This window comes from Capra hircus, chromosome 5 (assembly GCF_001704415.2).
Source record: "Capra hircus breed San Clemente chromosome 5, ASM170441v1, whole genome shotgun sequence".
Lineage (NCBI taxonomy): Eukaryota > Metazoa > Chordata > Mammalia > Artiodactyla > Bovidae > Capra > Capra hircus.
This window is the reverse complement of record NC_030812.1, coordinates 98,998,181-99,021,029: the sequence shown is the minus strand read 5'-3', so window position 1 is coordinate 99,021,029 and position 22,849 is coordinate 98,998,181. Positions and strand designations below refer to the sequence as shown.

The 22,849-nt window shown below is 38.3% G+C and overlaps 1 pseudogene; it reads right to left on the bottom strand.

Annotated features, from left to right (window-relative positions):
• On the bottom strand, window positions 1,896-22,491 carry LOC102183233 (annotated as a pseudogene).

The following is a 22,849-nucleotide window of genomic DNA, read 5'->3' as shown; positions in this document are numbered from 1 at the left end:
AGAGATCTATCAGAATAAACATGTCTTTTCTGTAACTTTATCTTCCCCAACTGTGGAGTTGGAAAAAAGTCACATTTTCCACGATAGCAATGAAATTTTTGATTACATACTTCCTATATCATGAACCATAGAAAGAAGTAAACAAACAAACAAACACAAGAAAGAAAGAAGTAAACATAGAAGAAAAATAAACAAGCATTGAAGAGAAAATCATAATTGAAAAAGACACATGCAGTACAATGTGTACAGCAGCACTATTTACAGTAGTGAGGACACAGAAACAACCCAAATGTTCATCAGCAGAAGTGTGAATAAAGAAGATGCGGTGCATATCTACAATGGACTATTACTCCGTCATATAAAGGAATAAAGGTGGGTTGCTTGTAGAGACGTGGATGGACCTAGAGACTGTCATACAAAGCGAAGTAAGTCAGAAAGAGAAACATAAATTTTGTATTATTGCATACATGTGGAATCTAGAAAAATGGTACAGGTGATCATATTTACAAAACAGAAGTAGAGACACAGACATAGAGAACAAACGTTTGGACACCAAAGGAGAAAGGGGATGGTGGGAGGAAATGAGGGATTTGATTGACATATACCCACTATTGATACTATGTAGAAAACAGATAACTAATGTGGATGTACAGTATGGCAGGTCCTCAACATCCTGGATCTAATGCCTGATGATCTGATGTAAAACCAGGTGGAGCTGATATAATAATATAGAAGTAAATAAACAAATGAACAATAAAAACCATGCACTTGAATCATCCTGAAACATAGCCCCTTCCCTGGTTGGTGGAAAAAATGTCTTCTCGAAATTGGTCCCTGATGCGAAAACGGTATAGCACAGTGCATAGCACATGGAACAGTACTTAATGCACTGTTGGAAGGAAGTCCTAAAGGGAGGGGATATATGTATATGTATGGTTGGTTCATTTTCCTGTATAGTAAAAAAACTAATACTGTACAGAAAAGATCTTCATGACCCAGATAACCATGATGGTGTGATCGCTCACCTAGAGCTAGAGATCCTGGAATGCAAAGTCAAGTGGGCCTTAGGAAGCATTGCTATGAACAAAGCTAGTGGAGGTGGTGGATTTCCAGCTGAGCTATTTCAAATCCTAAAAATGATGCTGTGAAAGTGCTGCACTCAATATGCCAGCAAATTTGGACAACTCAGCAGTGGCCACAGGACTGGAAAAGGTCCGTTTTTATTTCAATCCCAAAAAAGGCATGCCAAAAATTCCTCAAACTACCACACAATTGCGCTAAGCTCACAACACTTGCAAAGTAATGCTCAAAAGTCTCCAAGCCAGACTTCAATAGCACATGAACCAAGAACTTGCAGATGTTCAAGCTGTATTTAGAAACGGCAAAGAAACCAGAGATCTGTTGCATAATCCAAAAGCAAGAGAATTAGAGAAAAACATCTACTTCTGCTTTATTGACTATGCCAAAGCCTTTGACTGTGTGGATCACAACAAACTGTGAAAAATTGTGAAAGAGATGGGAATACCAGACCACCTGACCTGCCTCCTGTGAAGTCTGTTTGCAGGTCAAGAAGCAACCGTTAAAACTGGACATGGAACAATGGACTGATTCCATATTGGGAAAGGAGTACGTCAAGGCTGTATATTGTCACCCAGTTTATTTAACTTATGTACAGATTACATCATGCGAAATGCTGAACTGGATGAAGCAAAAGCTGGAAAGAAGATTGCAAGAAGAAATATCAATAACCTCAGATATGCAGATGACTTCAGCCTCATGGCACAAAGTGAAGAAGAACTAAAGAGCCTCTTGATGAAAGTGAAAGAGAAGAGTGAAAAAGTTGACTGAACTCAACATTCAGAAAACCAAGATAATGACATCCAGTCCCATGATATAGCCACTGTGGAGAACGGTATGGCAGTTCCTTAAAAAACATATCAATAGAACTACCATATGATCCACCTATCCGACTCAGCACATGCCCTGAGACATCTTTTCTTTAGGTATATGTTGTCTCAGTTATTTAATAAGGAGGTTAGACATGAACTTTTGTAAAATTCACAAAAATTAGAATTCTCAGTGTGTGTTCACTTTGTACCACAAAATGTGCATGGAGCCACTATGACAATATATACAGTTAAAATGGTAGAGATCTGAAATGGAAATTAAACAGATGGAGGGGGATGTCTAGTCAATTGAAAGAACATATTGCTCTATTTCTGACAGGTTTTAGTTCTTTTTGGCAGATCCATCTATTTTCTGCAGCACAGTGATCAGAAATAAATTGTGTCCTTGATAGGCAAACACAGTCATCTTCTATAGCATTACCAGAAACGGGCAATCTGCGGAGTAAAAGAAAAGACTCTCTTTAGTGTTCATGATTTTCTCACATAATTCTCCTCATCCAGCCAGTATTTTCTTTAACTTTCAGGAACAACGAGATGCTCAGTTATTAAGCATTGGATAAGTAAACAGTCTAATGGTAGAAAGTGAAGAGGAACTAAGAAGCGTCTGAAAGAGGGTGAAAGAGGAGAGTGAAAAAGTTGGCTTGCAACTCAGCATTCGAAACTAAGATTTTAGCATCCAGTTCCATCACTTCATGGCAAATAGCAGGGGAAAAAATGCAAGCAGTGACAGACTTTGTTTGCTTGGGCTCCAAAATCTTTGTAGACAATGACTAAAGCCATGAAATTAAAGTCACTTGCTCGTGGGAATGGCTACCCACTCCAGTATTCTTGTCTGAAGAATTCCATTTCCATGGACAGAGGAACCTGGAGGGATACATCCATAGCGTGGGAAAGAGTCAGACCGGACTGAGGGACTAACACTTCCACTTTCATTTTCTTTTCACTTGCTCCTTGGAAGGAAAGCTATGACAAACCTAGACAGCATATTCAAAAGCAAAGACATCACTTTGCCAGCAAATGTCAGTATAGTCAAAGCTACGGCTTTTCCATTACTCATGACTGATGTGAAATTTATACCATAAAGAGAGTAAGTGCCGAAGAGTTGATGCTTTCAAATCGTGGTGCTGGAGAAGATTCTTGAGAGTCCCTTGGACTGCATGCAAATCAAGTCAGTCAATCCTAAAAGAAATCAACACTGAATATTCCTTGGAAGGACTGATGCCAAAGCTTTGGAAGGACTGATGCTCCAATACTTTGACCACCTGATGGGAAAAGCCAACTCATTGGAAAAGACCCTGATGCTGGGAAAGACTGAGGCCAAAGGCAAAGGGGGAGGCAGAGGATGAGATGGTTAGATAGCATCACTGCCTCAAATGGACATGAATTTGAGCAAACTGGGAGACACTGGAGGACAGAGGAACCTGGAGAGCTGTAGTCCATGGGGGTCACAAAGGGTGGGACACGACTTAGCAACTGAACAGTGATAACTACACAGTCAGTCATAAATATAAACTTTTAATAGAAAGCTCATATAAACATCTGGAACTTGCAAGTTCATCTTCACTGGAAGCGAAGCATTCCAAACAGAAATGTCATCCTGATATATACAAAATGAAGCTTTGAAAACTGGAAACTGAATCTCCTATTAACATACCACATGAAAAACTGATTGCTTTCACTGAACTTTGATTTTCTTAAATATTTAGGATATAACAACCTAGTATTTTGGGAGGCATTGAGATGATACCTATAGAAGTGTGATCAGACTTAAACAGAGTATGTGCTCAGGAAATGTAGTAAGTAGGTACAGACACACAAATTCTGCAGACTTTGAATGTGGCCAGAAAAGGAGGTTCAGTTCATGTTGTATGTAGTGGAAGGTTCCTTTTTTCCCGTTCCAAACAGTTCATGAGTGTCTGCTGTGATCAATGTTGTATTATTTCCAAAGATGCAGGAGTGTTGTGGCTCATTGCAGATGTGGTGTGAGTAGCCGTCAAAGAATGGGATGGCAACACAGAACTGGCATGCCAGGATGGAGTATGCACAAGATGTTCACCTGCTTGTCCTAAATTGCAAGTGAAGTGGTATGGTGGGCAGGGCTCCATCACAGATTTTCTTTGTTCCTTAGTTCCAGTTCTTCATAAGGCCCCTTGGCCCTGAGCAGTCCACCTGATTCCCTCCTAGTGCCTGACATTGTCACCTCAGCATTTCTTTCAAGAGAATAATAGAAAAAGTCTCTTTTGCTATTTTATCTCTTTCACCTTTCTGGTCCCTTCAACTTTCAAGATAACTTTTTTAATGCTCAACTGATCAAGCCCATTTCCAAAAGGCCCTTGGTGACTTCCCAGGCTCGCTTTGACCAGATCTCTGCCTAGTTCTTTAGTGTTAACTTCTTTAATCCCAAAAGCAGTCCTGTGAAAAAAATTATCACTCTGTGTTTTACTTTACTTGAAAACCAGGGTTCAGTTCAATTCAGTTCAGTCACTCAGTCATGTCCGACTCTTTGTGACCCCATGGACTGCAGCACTCCAGGCCTCCCTGTTCATCACCAACTCCCGGAGTTTACTCAAACTCATGTCTGCTGAACTGATGATGTCATTCAACCATCTCATCTGTCTTCCCCTTCTCCTCCTTCCTTCTACCCTTCCCAGCATCAGGGTCTTTTCAAATGAGTCAGTTCTTCACATCAGGTGGACAAAATTTTGGAGTTTCAAGTTTAGCATCAGTCCTTCCAATGAATATTCAGGACTTATTTCCTTAAGATAGATTAGTTGGATCTCACCACTGTTCAAAAGCATCAATTCTTCTGCACTCAGCGTTCTTTATAGTCCAACTCTCACATCCATACATGAGTACTGGAAAGATATAGCTTTGACTAGATGGACATTTGTTGGTAAAGTAATGTCTCTACTTTATAATATGCTGTCTAGTTTAGGGCACTGAATAAAAGCAGTGTCTAACTGCTGCTCTTTTTACTATCATATGATACCTTCCAGATTTACCTGACCACAGTCTTAATAAAACCATTACTTTACTCTTCAAAATAAAATAGAATGTTCAATCACATTTAATCTATCAACTATGCCTGTATTTCTTCTCATAAACACCTCAGAGTTTTCCAATTTTATAATAACCTTAATAAAATAGGAAATGGCAACCCACTCAAGTATTCTTGCCTAGAGAATCCCGTGGACAGAGGAGCCTGGTGCGCTGCTCTCCATGGAGTAGCACAGAGTCGGACACGACTGAAGTGACTTAGCATGCATGCATGCCTGCATGCATTCATGCAAGCATTAATAAAATAAACATAATTTTTATTTTATTTTATTTTATTTTATTTTTATTTTTTAGTTTTTTATTTTTTAAATTTTAAAATCTTTAATTCTTACATGCGTTCCCAAACATGAACCCCCCTCCCACCTCCCTCTCCATAACATCTCTCTGGGTCATCCCCATGCACCAGCCCCAAGCATGCTGTATCCTGCGTCAGACATACACTGGCGATTCAATTCTTACATGATAGTATACATGTTAGAATGCCATTCTCCCAAATCATCCCACCCTCTCCCTCTCCCTCTGAGTCCAAATGTCCGTTATACACAGCTGTGTCTTTTTTCCTGTCTTGCATACAGGGTCGTCATTGCCATCTTCCTAAATTCCATATATATGTGTTAGTATACTGTATTGGTGTTTTTCTTTCTGGCTTACTTCACTCTGTATGATCGGCTCCAGTTTCATCCATCTCATCAGAACTGATTCAAATGTATTCTTTTTAATGGCTGAGTAATACTCCATTGTGTATATGTACCACAGCTTTCTTATCCATTCATCTGCTGATGGACATCTAGGTTGTTTCCATGTCCTGGCTATTATAAACAGTGCTGCGATGAACATTGGGGTACATGTGTCTCTTTCAATTCTGGTTTCCTCAGTGTGTATGCCCAGCAGTGGGATTGCTGGGTCATAAGGTAGTTCTATTTGAAATTTTTTAAGGAATCTCCACACTGTTCTCCATAGGGGCTGTACTAGTTTGCATTCCCACCAACAGTGTAGGAGGGTTCCCTTTTCTCCACACCCTCTCCAGCATTTATTGCTTGCAGATCTTTGGATCACAGCCATTCTGACTGGTGTGAAGTGGTACCTCATTGTGGTTTTGATTTGCATTTCTCTAATAATGAGTGATGTTGAGCATCTTTTCATGTGTTTGTTAGCCATCCGTATGTCTTCTTTGGAGAAATGTCTATTTAGTTCTTTGGCCCATTTTTTGATTGGGTCGTTTATTTTTCTGGAATTGAGCGGCATAAGTTGCTTGTATATTTTTGAGATTAGTTGTTTGTCAGTTGCTTCATTTGCTATTATTTTCTCCCATTCAGAAGGCTGTCTTTTCACCTTGCTTATATTTTCCTTTGTTGTGCAGAAGCTTTTAATTTTAATTAGATCTCATTTGTTTATTTTTGCTTTTATTTCCAGAATTCTGGGAGGTGGATCATAGAGGATCCTGCTGTGATTTATGTCTGAGAGTGTTTTGCCTATGTTCTCCTCTAGGAGTTTTATAGTTTCTGATCTTACATTTAGATCTTTAATCCATTTTGAATTTATTTTTGTGTGCGGTGTTAGAAAGTGACCTAGTTTCATTCTTTTACAAGTGGTTGACCAGTTTTCCCAGCACCACTTATCAAAGAGATTGTCTTTACTCCACTGTATATTCTTGCCTCCTTTGTCAAAGATAAGGTGTCCATATGTGTGTGGATTTATCTCTGGGCTTTCTATTTTGTTCCATTGATCTATATGTCTATCTTTGTGCCAGTACCATACTGTCTTGATGACTGTGGCTTTGTAGTAGAGCCTGAAGTCAGGCAAGTTGATTCCTCCAGTTCCATTCTTCTTTCTCAAGATTGCTTTGGCTATTCGAGGTTTTTTGTATTTCCATACAAATCTTGAAATTATTTGTTCTAGTTCTGTGAAAAATGTGGCTGGTAGCTTGATAGGGATTGCATTGAATTTGTAAATTGCTTTGGGTAGTATACTCATTTTCACTATATTGATTCTTCCGATCCATGAACATGGTCTATTTCTCCATCTATTAGTGTCCTCTTTGATTTCTTTCATCAGTGTTTTATAGTTTTCTATATATAGGTCTTTAGTTTCTTTAGGTAGATATATTCCTAAGTATTTTATTCTTTTCGTTGCAATGGTGAATGGAATTGTTTCCTTAATTTCTTTTTCTACTTTCTCATTATTCGTGTATAGGAATGCAAGGGATTTCTGAGTGTTGATTTTATATCCTGCAACTTTACTATATTCATTGATGAGCTCTAGTAATTTTCTGGTGGAGTCTTTAGGGTTTTCTATGTAGAGGATCATGTCATCTGCAAACAGTGAGAGTTTTACTTCTTCTTTTCCCATTTGGATTCCTTTTATTTCTTTTTCTGTTCTGATTACTGTGGCCAAAACTTCCAGAACTATGTTGAATAGTAGCGGTGAAAGTGGACACCCTTGTCTTATTCCTGACTTTAGGGGAAATGCTTTCAATTTTTCACCATTGAGGAAAATGTTTGCTGTGGGTTTGTCATATATAGCTTTTATTATGCTGAGGTATGTTCCTTCTATTCCTGGTTTCTGGAGAATTTTTATCATAAATGGATGTTGAATTTTGTCAAAGGCCTTCTCTGCATCTATTGAGATAATCATATGGTTTTTATTTTTCAATTTGTTAATGTGGTGAATTACATTGATTGATTTGCGGATATTGAAGAATCCTTGCATCCCTGGGATAAAGCCCACTTGGTCATGGTGTATGATCTTTTTAATGTGTTGTTGGATTCTGAATGCTAGAATTTTGTTGAGGATTTTTGCATCTATGTTCATCAGTGATATTGGCCTGTAGTTTTCTTTTTTTGTGTGACATCTTTGTCAGGTTTTGGTATTAGGGTGATGGTGGCCTCATAGAATGAGTTTGGAAGTTTACCTTCCTCTGCAATTTCCTGGAAGAGTTTGAGGAGGATAGGTGTTAGCTCTTCTCAAAATTTTTGGTAGAATTCAGCTGTGAAGCCGTCTGGACCTGGGCTTTTGTTTGCTGGAAGATTTCTGATTACAGTTTCAATTTCCGTGCTTGTGATGGGTCTGTTAAGATTTTCTATTTCTTCCTCATTCAGTTTTGGAAAATTGCACTTTTCTAAGAATTTGTCCATTTCCTCCACGTTGTCCATTTTATTGGCATACAACTGCTGATAGTAGTCTCTTATGATCCTTTGTATTTCTGTGTTGTCTATTGTGATCTCTCCACTTTCATTTCTAATTTTATTGATTTGATTTTTCTCCCTTTGCTTCTTGATGAGTCTGGCTAATGGTTTGTCAATTTTATTTATCCTTTCAAAGAACCAGCTTTTGGCTTTGTTGATTTTTGCTATGGTCTCTTTTGTTTCTTTTGCATTTATTTCTGCCCTAATTTTTAAGATTTCTTTCCTTCTACTAACTCTGGGGTTCTCCAATTCTTCCTTTTCTAGTTGCTTTAGGTGTAGAGTTAGGTTATTTATTTGACTTTTTTTGTTGTTTCTTGAGGTATGCCTGTATTGCTATGAACTTTCCTCTTAGCACTGCTTTTATAGTGTCCCACAGGTTTTGGATTGTTGTGTTTTCATTTTCATTAGTTTCTATGCATATTTTGATTTCTTTTTTGATTTCTTCTGTGATTTGTTGGTCATTCAGAAATGTGTTGTTCAACCTCCATATGTTGGAATTTTTAATAGTTTTTCTCCTGTAATTGAGATCTAATCTTAATGCATTATGGTCAGAAAAGATGCTTGGAATGATTTCGATTTTTTTGAATTTATCAAGTTTAGATTTATGGCCCAGGATGTGATCTATCCTGGAGAAGGTTCCATAAGCACTTGAAAAAAAGGTGAAATTCTTTGTTTTGGGGTGAAATGTCCTATAGATGTCAATTAGGTCTAACTGATCTAATGTATCATTTAAAGTTTGCGTTTCTTTGTTAATTTTCTGTTTAGTTGATCTGTCCATAGGTGTGAGTGGGGTATTAAAGTCTCCCACTATTATTATGTTATTGTTGATTTCCCCTTTCATAGCATTTGTTCCCCTTTGTTAGCATTTGTCTTACATATTGCGGTGCTCCTATATTGGGTGCATATATATTTATAATTGTTATATCTTCTTCTTGGATTGTTCCTTTGATCATTATGTAGTGGCCTTCTTTGTCTCTTTTCGCAGCCTTTGTTTTAAAGTCTATTATATCGGATATGAGTATTGCCACTCCTGCTTTCTTTTGGTCTCTATTAGAGTGGTATATCTTTTTCCAGCCCTTCACTTTCAGTCTGTATGTGTCCCTTGTTTTGAGGTGGGTCTCTTGTAAGCAACATATAGAGGGGTCTTGTTTTTGTATCCATTTGGCCAGTCTTTGTCTTTTGGTTGGGGCGTTCAACCCATTTACGTTTCAGGTAATTATTGATAAGTATGATCCCGTTACCATTTACTTTATTGTTTGGGGTTCGGGTTTATACACCCTTTTTGTGTTTCCTGTCTAGAGAATATCCTTTAGAATTTGTTGGAGAGCTGGTTTGGTGGTGCTGAATTCTCTTAGCTTTTGCTTGTCTGTAAAGCTTTTGATTTCTCCTTCGCATTTGAATGAGATCCTTGCTGGGTACAGTAATCTGGGCTGTAGGTTATTGTCTTTCATCACCTTAAATATGTCTTGCCATTCCCTCCTGGCCTGAAGAGTTTCTATTGAAAGATCAGCTGTTATCCTTATGGGAATCCCCTTGTGTGTTATTTGTTGTTTTTCCCTTGCTGCTTTTAATATTTGTTCTTTGTGTTTGATCTTTGTTAATTGGATTAATACGTGTCTTGGGGTGTTTCGCCTTGGGTTTATCCTATTTGGAACTCTCTGTGTTTCTTGGACTTGGGTGATTATTTCCTTCCCCATTTTAGGGACGTTTTCAACTATTATCTCCTCAAGGATTTTCTCATGATCTTTCTTTCTGTCTTCTTCTTCTGGGACTCCTATAATTCGAATGTTGGAGCGTTTCATATTGTCCTGGAGGTCTCTGAGATCGTCCTCGTTTCTTTTAATTCGTTTTTCTTGTTTCCTCTCTGATTCATTTATTTCTACCATTCTATCTTCTATTTCACTAATCCTATCTTCTGCCTCCGTTATTCTACTATTTGTTGCCTCCAGAGTGTTTCTGATCTCATTTATTGCATTATTCATTATATTTTGACTCTTTTTTATTTCTTCTAGGTCCTTGTTAAAGCTTTCTTGCATCTTCCCAATCCTTGTCTCTAGGCTATTTATCTGTGATTCCATTTTGATTTCAAGATTTTGGATCATTTTCACTATCAATATTCGGAATTCCTTCTCCGGTAGATTCCCTACTTCTTCCTCTTTTGTTTGGTTTGAGGGCAACTCTCCTGTTCCTTTACCTGCTGAGTATTCCTCTGTCTCTTCATCTTGGTTATATTGCTGCATTTGGGGTGGCCTTTTAATATTCTGGTAATTTGTGGAGTTCTCTTTATTATGGAGCTTCCTCACTGTGGGTGGGGTTGTATCAGTGGCTTGTCAAGGCTTGCTGGTTAGGGAGGCTTGTGTTGGAGTTTTGGTGGGTGGAGCTGGGTTTCTTCTCTCTGGAGTGCAGTGGAGTGACCCGTAATGGGTTATGAGACATCAAAGGTTTTGGGATAATTTTGAACTGCCTGTATATTGAAGCTCAGGGGTGTGTTCCTGTATTGCTGGAGAATTTACGTGGTATGTCTTGTTCTGGAACTTGTTGGCCCTTGGGTGGAGCTTGGTTTCGGTGTAGGTATGAAGGCATTTGATGAGCTCCTATTGCTTAATGTTCCCTGAATTCAAGCGTTCTCTATCGTTTTCAGGCTTTGGATTTAAGCCTCCTGCTTCTGGTTTTCAGTTTTATTTTTACAGTAGCCTCTAGACTTCTCCATCTATACAGCACTGATGATAAAACATCTAGGTTAAAGATGAAAAGTTTCTCCACATTAAGGGACACTCAGAGAGGTTCACTGAGTTACAAGGAGAAGAGAAGAGGGAGGCGGTAGTTAGAGGTAACTGGAATGAGATGCAGTGAGATCAAAAGAGGAGAGAGCAAGCTAGCCAGTAGTCACTTCCTTATGTGCGCTCTATAGTCTGGACCACTCAGAGGTATTTACAGAGTTATATGGGGCAGAGGAGAGGGAGGAAGTAGACAGAGGTGACCAGGAGGATAAGAGAGAGGAATGAGTAGGAGAGAGACAAATCCTGCCAGTTACCAGTTCCTTAGGTGTTCTCCACCGTCTGGAACACACAGAGATTCACAGAGTTGGTTAGAGAAGAGATGAGAGAGAAAAGAGACAGAGGCCACCTGGTGGAGAAAAAGGAGAGTCCAGAAGAGGAGAGAGTGGTCAAGCCAGTAATCTCGCTCTCAGGTAAACTTGGGTAGTGAAGTTTGGGTTTTTAAATGTACAAAATTGACAACAAAAACCTAAGAGCAAAGATTAAAAATCTAGAGTAGAGGTTGGATTTTCAAAGATACAATATTAAAGAAAAGCAGAAGGAAAAAGGAAGAAAGAAAAAAAAGGAATTATTAAAAAACAAACAAACAAACAAACAAACAAACAAAACCACCAACAACCATCCAAGGACTATATATGGTGTTTGCCTTAAAAGAAAAAAAGTCTTTTTTTTTTTTAAATAGTAATAATAGGTTATAGAAATAAAAATCAGAGGAGAAATAGAAGACTTAACAATTTAAAAAAGTCAGAAAAAAAAAGAAAAAAGAAAAAAACAAACAAAAAAAGGCAAAAAAAAAAAAAAAAGGAATGATTTTAAAAATAGTCAAAAATATATCTGGCCCTTCTCTGATGTTATAGGCCATGTGGGATCACTTCCAAGGTGGTTCCCTCTGTTTAACTTCTTCTGTTTGCTGGTTTTTTAGGCTCACTGGTTCAGTCGCGCTGTGGGGAGGGGGGATGCTGCAAACAAATAGCACTGTTGTGTGCACACAGTATCTCAGCCCCGCTTGACCTGTCCTTTCTCGCAGCGCACAAACCACTCCGGCTCTACGATGCTCAGCCGGGAACCGTCTGGGGCCGGCCGTAGGCTGCGTGCATTTCCCCGGTCCAAGCCGCTCAGGTTCGGCGCTCAGGCAGCCCTCAGAGGCACAGATTCGGCTATGACTGCGCTTTGTGCCTTTCCCGGGTCCGAGCGGCTTGTCACCTTTTCTGCCGCTGCTGCTCAGCTTTCTGGGTGGACCGCTGGTGTCCCCCGTGAGGCAGATTGTGACTGTCCAGCACCCCCAGAAGTCTTAGCAAAGGAGCCTGCTTGCAGTTAGGTAAGTAAAGTCTCTCCAGGTCTGCAATTGCCCCTTTCCAGTCCTTTCAGCTCTGGCTGCCTGTTCCCGGCAGGGGATGGTCTGCAGCCGGCTTTTTCCATTCGGTCCTTTGTTCTGTGCTCGGTCCTGGCGGTGTCTTATGTTCGAGGTTTTCGCGTGGTAGCTATCCCACAGTCTGGTTTGCTAGCCCAAGTTAGATCGTTCTGGTTGCGCGTGGGGCATTCCTGCCCGATTCTTACAAAGCTCTGCAGCCGGCGCCTCCCGCGCGTCCCTGCCCTGCCCCCACTTCCCAATGGCGGATGCAGGCGTCTGTGCTGCTTTTCCGCTGGGGGAGTTACTGTTGGGCTTGTAATCTGTTGGTTTTAATTATTTATCTATTTTTCCTTCCTGTTATGTTGCCCTCTGTGTTTCCAAGGCTCGCCACAGACTCGGCAGGGAGAGTGTTTCCTGGTGTTTGGAAACCTCTCTTCTTAAAATTCCCTTCCCGGGACGGGCTTCCCTTCCCGGGACAGAGCTCCCTCCCCACCTCCTTTGTCTCCTTTCTGGTCTTTTATATTTTTTCCTAGCTGTTTTTGAAGACAATGGTCTGCTTTTCTGGTTGCCTGATGTCCTCTGCCAGCCTACAGAAGTTGTTTTGTGGAGTTTGCTTGGCGTTGAAATGTTCTTTTGAGGAATTTGTGAGGGAGAAAGTGGTCTTCCCGTCCTATTCCTCCGCCATCTTTCCCTCCCTCCTAAAATAAACATAATGCCCCAGTAAGAAACATACACACATGTAACCAAAATTAATCTTTTCTAATGACAAAGAAAGTAAGCTAATATCAGAGTTGCATTTATATGTCAATAATAATCCCTGTAAAACAAATAAAAATTCATAACAGATTTTATTTAACAAAATACACTTGCCTTTTAATATGTTTATTCTAGTCCAGAACACTTATTTAAAAATAATATTCATGTGTGGCAAAACCAATACAGTATTGTAAAGCAAAACTTAAAAAAAATTCATTTTAAAGTACTGCACTTAAAAAAATACTATATTTTAGAATGAGTCAAACAAATGAAAACTTGGTCATTAAACCAACATAACTCAGTGTTTGGTAACTTTCCACACAATAAAGTATTACTATATTTTGGGTAAACTTGAATATGCTCCTAGGTCTTAAACTTCAATGTCTTGGTGTTTTGAATGAGAAAAAGAATTGATTTTAACTGTAATTTATACAAATGTTAATAAATATTTTGCAGACTCAAAAACGCATAACACAATGTCATGTGTGCTGAAAAACTCAACAAAAATTCTTTTCAGAAACTGGGTTGGATGCCTGAACTCTTTCACTTTCTAGGGAAAAATAGTGTCCTGCCCTTTGATGTACAAAAATGATGAAGTCCATTAAAGATTTGTAATTTAATTTGTAACATCAATCCTAAAGCACTCACGGTTATCCTGGCCATCTTGCAATAAGAGACTATAGTGAGACAACCAGAAAGAAATTGCAAGGGCTTCCCTGACGACTCAGTGAAGAAGCCACCTGCCAAAGCAGGAGACACAGGTTCGATCCCTAATCTGGGAAGATCCTACATGCTGTGGAGCAACTAATCCTGTGCAACACAACTGTCGTGTCTGTGCTCTAGAGCCCGTACACTGCAACTACTGAAGCCCAAGTGCCCTAGAAGCTGTGCTCTGCAGCAAGAGCAACTACCACAGTGAGAAGCCCGCACACCACAGCTAGACAGTGGCCCCTACTCTGAGCCACTAAAGGAAACTCTGAGCAGCAATGAACACCCAGCACAGACAAAAATAAATCAATAAAATGGAAGAAAAAGCAATGGCAAATAGCTCTGTTGTGGCTTATGCAGGTTTATTACATCTCCTCAAACAACCCTTTTTCTACACTACTGGTTAAAATAGGCTCCAATATTTATCACAGTTTGGCTAGTTCCCAAATATCTGGATTCCACATACTCTGATACGTGCTATATTTTTCTTCTCGTATTTATCGTTCCAGCATGGCCCACTATGGTATGTGGTCCCACAGGTTGAAAAACTATTTAACAATTCTTTGTGTCAGTATCTTCTAGCTAGAAATTTCTTTCTTTTTAAATTTTATTCTTTGAAAAACTTTTTTGTGTGTGTCCCTCCCAAAGGAATTGGTCTATTCCTTGTATCCTAAAACTCCATTTCAGATAAAATATATGTTGTGACAAAGGGTTGGTGTGTTTTCATATATAGAACTTTTTAACCAACTTCAGAATCATTCTTCTTCTCAGGCTATTAACTATAAATCTCAGTCTTCAATAGCAATGTTACTATCTTGCCAATTGATGTAAATGCTGTGAATTGAATATCAAAGTTAGCTTATCTAATATTCACATATTAGAGTTTAAAAAGGATCCATTTATCCACTTCCAGTTCTTTTCTAGTAATGTAAAATTTAATCCAATCCAAAACAGAATTCCTTTTTCGTTTTTCAGGTTTTGTATGAGTCTTTGTAAATGAAACAGAAGAAATGACTGAATATTGAATCTGTTCATCTGTTGCTGGTTTACATTCTTATGCTCATCCTCTGAAACCCAGTTCAAGTATCACCTCTGCTATGAGGCCTTTCTTGACTCCCTGTTGGCATTAATTAATCCTTATTTGTGATATTTCTATTTGTTCACTTATATATTAATATATACAAATGTTTATGTTTATATTGTTGTATTCATTACATTATATTTATTTTGTTTACGTGTCTATTTAGTCTCTACGATTGTGAGCTTCTTGAAGTCAAGGTTGATATTTTCATCTGCATAGGACCCTTAAGGCTAAAGCACAAAGATCTTGATATGGCTAGAAGTCAGTGCTAAGTTGTATTAAAGTATTTTACTTAATTATTTACGAGTTCTTCCTTACCTTGGATTCTCTTGTGGAACAGTCAGCTAGACTGTCATTCCAAGGTTTGGAAGCTTTATGAAATACAAGCATTCATCTCGGATTTGTTGCCAAGGCATTGGGCACATTGACAGAACTGGTCTCTCTAAAGTAAGAAAGAAGGGGAACAATTAAGCAAGAAAGAGGAAGAAGAAATAAATGTTATGTTTTTAACCTGTCCCCACCCCACTAACACTAACCATACATGCACTAGTCGTCATATATTCAGGAAAGACTTTGCTCATCGCTGTCAGGACAATTATGTATTTAGCATTTAATATAACTGTGAAGATTTTGAGACCATTGTTCATTCTGCTACCAAGATTTGAAAAATAGTGACCTGTTAAAACACTAACAGACAGAATAACTTGTTCGAGTCCACACAAGCAGATGGTGAGAGAGACAAAACTCTTTCTAGGATTCGTTAAATTCCTCACCAGTGCTCTTTCTACTCCATGGACAACAATATCAAAATCATCTAAAAAATACACTTGAAACAATATACTTGAAAGCGAATAATAATTCATAAGTTAATGGCAAATACTATGGAGAAAAGTTATAAAAAATTCTAATGCTAAATTATATATTTGCCTATTCAGTTCAACTCAGTTACTCAGTCTTGTCTGACTCTGTGAACCCATGGATTGCAGCATGGGGCTTCCTTGTCCATCAGCAACTCCGAGAGCTAGCTCAAACTCATGTCCATCAAGTCAGTGATGCCATCCAACCATCTCAACCTCTGTCATCCCCTTCTCCTCCTGCCTTCAATCTTTCCCAACATCAGGGTCTTTTCCAATGAGCCAGCTCTTTGCATCATGTGGCCAAAGTATTGGAACTTCAGCTTTAGCATCCGTCTTTCCAGTGAATATTCAGGACTGATTTCCTTTAGGATTAATTGGTTTAATCTCCTTGCAGTCCAAGAGATTTTCAGGAGTCTTCTCCAACACCACAGTTCAAAAACATCAATTCTTCAGCACTCAGCTATCTTTAGGGTCCGAGTCTCACATCCATATGGGACTACTGGAAAAACCATAGCTTCGACTAGAAGGACCTCTGTTGGCAAAGTAATGTCTTGGATTTTTATTATGCTGTCTGGGTTGGTCACAGCTTTTCTTCCAAGGAGCACAGGTCTTTCAATTTCATGGCTATAGTCACCATCTGCAGTGATTTGGGAGCCCGAGAAAATAAAATCTGTCACTGTTCCCATTGTTTCCCCATCTATTTGCCATGAAGTGATGGGACCAGATGCCATTATCTTCATTTTTTGAATGTTGAGTTTTAAGCCCACTTTTTCACTCTCCTCTTTCACTTTCATCACGAGGCTCTTTAGTTCTTCTTCACTTTTTGCCATAAGGGTGGTGCCATCTGCATATCTAAGATTATTGATATTTCTCCTAGCAATCTTTTCTCCAGCTTGTGCTTCATCTAGCCCGGCATTTCACATGATGTACTCTGCATATAAGTTAAATAAGCAGAGTGACAATACACAGCCTTGATGTACTCTTTTCCCAAATTGGAATCAGTCCATTTTTTGTTGCAATTCTTCTTCTTGGGGATGGGTTATTAACAGGATCTATTAGATAGCATTTCCTAGAAAGATTTCCCAAGTTTCTTAACATTTCTCTTCTGTGCAAGATATATAATAAATGATTACTTTCTGCTGCAGTCTCTCATCACTAGTATATTAAAACACACTATTTAGAAACTATAAGAACATGATCAATGTCTTCATGATTAATACAATAAATTTGAAGAATTCATTTCACATTTATGTTTCATTATTTAACTTCAGGCAAAAGTTAACTGCTTGACATATTCATTGAAATTACCAAATAGCCCATGCAAATGAATATATGACTGTAGCTTGGTTTTTGACTACTAATTAATTCTTGACTCTCCTGGCAGGAGTATTCATTAAGACAGTATTATCTGGTTAAAATCATAAGCTCTGAATATAGACCACCAAAGTCTCAGTGTCACTTCATAGGACTTGTATGACTCTGAATGAGTGGCTTAATCTTTCCATGTCTCAGTTTAGTCAAAGGTAAAATCAGAGCGATAAGACTATATTAATGTATTGGTTGTTATTAGCCTTAACTAAGATAAGGCAATGGTATCTATCAAATTGTAGCCATTATTCTTAGGAAATTCAAGGCACAAAATATACCTGTTGTTTCTTTCCTGTTTTCTTGGGACTCCACACTGTTTTTTTTTTTTTTTTTCCTTTGATGAGTGTTGTGTTAAGGATATCACTGGTAAATAAAGAGAAACTATTAAAAAGGTTAATACTAAAAGCTGCAGTGAAATGGATACGTTATATTTATCACTTCTGGAAATGATTTCAACAAGCTTGAAATGAACAGAAGATAAAAGCAATAGAAATGTAGCAACAGACAGTCCATTTAGAAGACAGTGTAAACAAACACATAACAAGTAAACCCACAGAAAGATTGAGTTACTTGCTTCTACTATAAATAAGACTTTACTTATTTACTGAAACTTTCTTTGCTTGCTTATCAGCCCGCAATGCAGGGGGCCCCGGTTGGATTCCTGGGTCGCACAGATCCACTGGAGAAGGGATAGGCTACCTACTCCAGTATTCTTGGGCTTTCCTGTGGCTCAGCTGGCAAAGAATCCAAGAGCCCCTGGAGAAGGAAAAGACTACCCATTCCAGTATTCTGACCTGGAGAATTCCATGGACTGTATAGTCCATGGGGTTCCAAAGAGTCAGACACCGCTGAGCGACTTTCACTTTCACATTTTTTTTTACTTGCTTTCAGTAACTCGGTGTTACTTAAACTTTTTATTGCTTCCACTCCTGTCTGTATGCTCCATCTTCAGAATGAGTGTAATTGTGCCTATCCTATGTGAGACATTGCCCAGGACAACCTGAAATTTCGTAGGCACTTAAGAAACTATAGGGACTTCCTAAGCCATCCAGTGTTAAGCCTGCCTTCCAGTGCATAGGGAGTAGGTGTGATCCCTGGTTGGAAAACTGAGATCCCGCAAGCGTCTTGGCCAAAAACAAAGAACAAAAACAAGTACCCAGAACACAGGAACAACAGATGCAATATTGCAACAAGTTCAATAAAGACTTTAAAACTGTAAGCTTTACAAAATCTAAATACAAATCAAGTATTTCTGATGAATCAGTTCAGTTCAGTTCAGTTCAGTCACTCAGTCGTGTCCGACTCTTTGCGACCCCATGAATCACAGCACTCCAGGCCTCCCTGTCCATCACCAACTCCTGGAGTTCACCCACTCATGTCCATCAGGTCAGTGATGCCATCCAGCCATCTCATCCTCTCTTGTTCCCTTCTCCTCCTGCCCCCAATCCCTCCCAGCATCAGGGTCTTTTCCAATGATCAACTCTTTGCATGAGGTGGCCAAATTAATGGAGTTTCAGCTTTAGCATCAGTCCTTTCAAAGAACATCCAGGACTGATCTCCTTTAGGATGGACTGGTTGGACCTCCTTGCAGCCCAAGGAACTCTCAAGAGCCTTCTCCAATACCACTGTTCAAAAGCATCAATTCTTCAGTGCTCAGCTTTCTTTATAGTCCAACTCTCACATCCATACATGACTACTGGAAAAACCATAGCTTTGACTAGAAGGAGCTTTGTTGGCAAAGTAATATCTCTGCTTTTTAATATGCTATCTAGACTGGTCATAAGTTTCCTTCCAAGGAGTAAGCGTCTTTTAATTTCATGGCTGCAATGACCATCTGCAGTGATTTTGGAGCCCCCAAAAACAAAGCCTGACACTGTTTCCACCATTTCCCCATCTATTTCCAATGAAGTGATGGGACCAGATGCCATGATCTTCGTTTTCTGAATGTTTAGCTTTAAGCCAACTTTTTCACTCTCCTCTTTCGCTTTCATCAAGAGGCTTTTTAGTTCCTCTTCACTTTCTGCCATAAGGGAGGTGTCATCTGCATATCTGAGGTTATTAATATTAGTGGCTAATTTGAAATGTACTGTAGATATAAAACATACTCGCTAGATTTCAAAGATCTAAAACAATCTGTAAAAAGAATGTAAAATAGCTCAATAATTTTTGTATTACTGTATGTTGAAATATTTTGGTATAGTACATAAAATATATTTTAAAATAAAAAATCTGTAAATAATTGGAAGTTTTCTTTTATTGTCACCCTTTTATCATAATTACAAGTTTAAAAAAATTCTTGGAGCACATGTGAAATCTCTTGCGATGACTCTGAGAACAATTAGGAAGAGAAATACCAGAGACCAAAGCTTTCAGAATGAATATGGGCTGAGCACTATTAGAGCACTGTTTTATGACTCTTTTTATTTCATTGGTCTTCCAGTAAGTTTGGGGTAGTCATATTGATGGTACAAGTTGAATAAATGGAAAAATAAAAATAAATGATCTTGTACCACTTATCTGAAATTGTTAACCCAATCAGAATCAAGGCAAGAAGAATAATCGCAGCACATCCAAGTTTCAGAGAAAATCTATGCTGACATGGACCCCGACAAACATCTGAGAAGTTAAGAAAATATACCAGGTTAACTCATTTGAGTTCATTTGGTAAAAAACGCAAAGGTTGTTTGGATCACATAAGAAAGAGCTAGATTTAGAATGAGGGGTAGGGGCAGGAAAGAACATTTACCAATCATCTTAAAGTAGGATTCTGAAGACTTCCCTGGTGGCCCAGTGGTTAAGAATTTGCCTGCCAATGCAGGGCCTGGAGTTGGATCTCTGGTCCAGGAAGATTTCACGTGCCACAGCACAACTAAGTCCATGCTCCACAACAAAAGAAGCCACCACAGTGAGAAGGCCACGCATTGCAAGTGAAGAATAGCCCCCCTCACCACAACCAGAGAAAGGCTGCATGCAGCAACAAAGCCCAGTGCAGCTAAAATAAACAAGCCAGAGACCAAGGGGGTGGAAATGATAAATACATATATAAAGTTTTTTCTTTTGCACTTCATAGCATCCCAGACATAATATACTTATTCATTTATATGTATGTCTTCCTAGCAGTGTAATATAAACACAAAAATAGAAAATATTTTTTTTTACTATTTTGTTCACTTACAGTAACCCCAGCACCTGGGCACATCTGCCTCAGGTGATTATTTTTGGATGAAAAGATAAGCACTAGAGGCATTTTGCCAACACTTATCTAGTTTTATAAGAAATTATAAACTAAATAATTCACAACTCACATCTCTGTCTGGTTTTCCGAAACGTCTTTAATATAATCACTATTCCACAGCTCCCACAGCCTGAACAGTTCAGCCAAAGAGCTCAGGGGTAGTTTCACAATAACTGTAATACCAGGTGAATGTGCAGAGAAAGAATGTCATCTGCCGTTTCAAGAAACAGAGATGTTGCGACCATAAAGCCATCAACCCGGGCGGCTGCCCTGATGGTGAAGCCTGAGGGGAATTCAGGATAGAGGGAAAATAGGATAAAAGCCTGGGTATTTAAAATACATGTGAATGATTGATTTCAATAAGAATGATTGATTTCTTGTGTCTTCCCACATGTAGAAAAGCACTAAAATCGTTAACACTTGAGACATCTGTTTTTGTGATCGGCAGTCATCTTTTGGTAGTCAACTACATGTTTTTCATTTTGTTTTAAGCAAAAACTCCTATAAATCCTGGATCCTCCATCACCTTTTGGGAAAGTTCCTTAGAGTTATTTAAGAGGCCAACTTCTTGGCTATGGTCCTCAATAAAGTCACCAAAAACATAATTCTCAACTTTTAGGTTATGCATTGATTTCAGTCAAGTGTTTTATAATCATGCATTTTGTTCTGACTTTATTCTATTTTGTTTTTCAAATTTGCTTTTAGAATGATATGTTGTGGAATAATGATTGCAATCAAAAGAGACATATTTTATGGCCCCATTGATTTGGGATCATAGATAGCAGCTTTTGAGGAAAATCTTGCCATCTATCTGTATACTCATTCTCCAAAATGTCCTTTCAGCACCATCCACCTTTCTTGCACTTTTGCTTGATTTGAATAGGGAACAGAAACCTTGCTCTTTCACATCAAGAAATACCCGTAGCTTAACCAAACTCTCATTGTAGTTATCAAAATTCTCCAAATTTCCATTACTCCATATGAAAGTATCATCAAACTCTTTTGTAACCCTAAGACTTTTTAATCTCCAATTTAGAATGTTGATAATTTAATAGTTTCAAATTATACCAAATGATCTTAAAAAGATACAACCCATGTGCTAAGTACACTGTGAAATGAATATTATGTGGGATAAAAATTGCAATATTAGTAAATTTGGTTAGACATCAGAAGACAGTCCTATATTATGATAATTTTATATATTTTTCTTCTTAGTTTCTAGTTTCTTTTCATCCATCCCCAGCCCACGGAATCCATTACCTCATGTTAGAATCCCTATCTCCTTCACTCAGTATACTAGATCACACTCACACAAAATTGCCAACTTCAGCAAATGTCAAATAGTTTCATCAGTGATATTCTCCCATGTCCTGTGGCTTACCTCCTTCTAAGCGGATATACATTTTAATTTAAAAAACATCAGATTGTGATTATATTCAACTCTTTGATCTTGAATATCATTTTTTTTTCAGAACATTTTTTCCCTTCCTGTTGTAGAGTGAAAGATGTCAATCATTAAGACTACACTCCAGTGTTTTGAAGGGAACATCATGGATGCAAATGCGTTGGAACTTACAGTAATTATATAAAGGAATTTGGGATAAAGTAGGTTACTATTACAGCAAGGTAGTAAAGTATCTCTAAACATACTCCTTTGTTAAAAAACAAACAAACTAAAAAACAAAAGAGGACTTTCTGGTGGTTCAGTGGTTAAGCTTCCAAGCCTCCACTTCAGGGAGCATAGATTTGAACCCTGGTCTGGGAACAAAGATCATGCATCATGCATTGTGAAGCGAAAAAAAAAAAAACCAAAAAGACAAAGAAAAATACTTCTTTGTTCATATGTTCACAGATGTAGAATGTTTCTTACAGAATATTTCTGCAGAGGTTCAGTGATAAAAGTGAGGTTCACTTTTCACAAAATTATCTTGATAACAAACCTACAAGAGGTGGGATTTTTCCTATATCTGTGATTACCTACAGATAGGCCATGCTATATTTATTTAACATTAGCATATGACTGCTGCTCATCTTCAAAGTCATGATTTAAAACCACAAATTTAAGTGAAAAATCTAAGTATTGGAAGATATACCAATGCCAGAAGGAAAATTAAAGTCACTTACTCTGACGAAGAGAAGAGGGTGATGACCCTTCCATGGCAGAATCCCTGGGTAGGGTTGAATTTTCATAAATTGACTGATTGTCCATTGCAAATGGCAGAATGTGGCACTAATGTTGTATAAAAGAAAAAACTCTAAGTTCTATGAGGCAAGATCAGCTAAAAGAAGTGTGCCCATTCTTGAAAAGCTTTGTTGTCTTCCTATGTTATCACTTACCCACACCTACCCACACATATGTGGGTTTTCTATGAATTAGTGAGAAAACCCACTTACTGGGTGTCAAGCATACTTAGACACGTGATATTGGGATAGCCAAAAAGTTCATTTGAGTTAAAATGCAAACAAATTTTTTGGCCAACCCAATATCTACTTTCTTTAATTAACTGGCCTGTTTGACAAATTCTAAGAAGGTTTGCTGTTGTCTTCATAGCCATCTTTTTGAATAC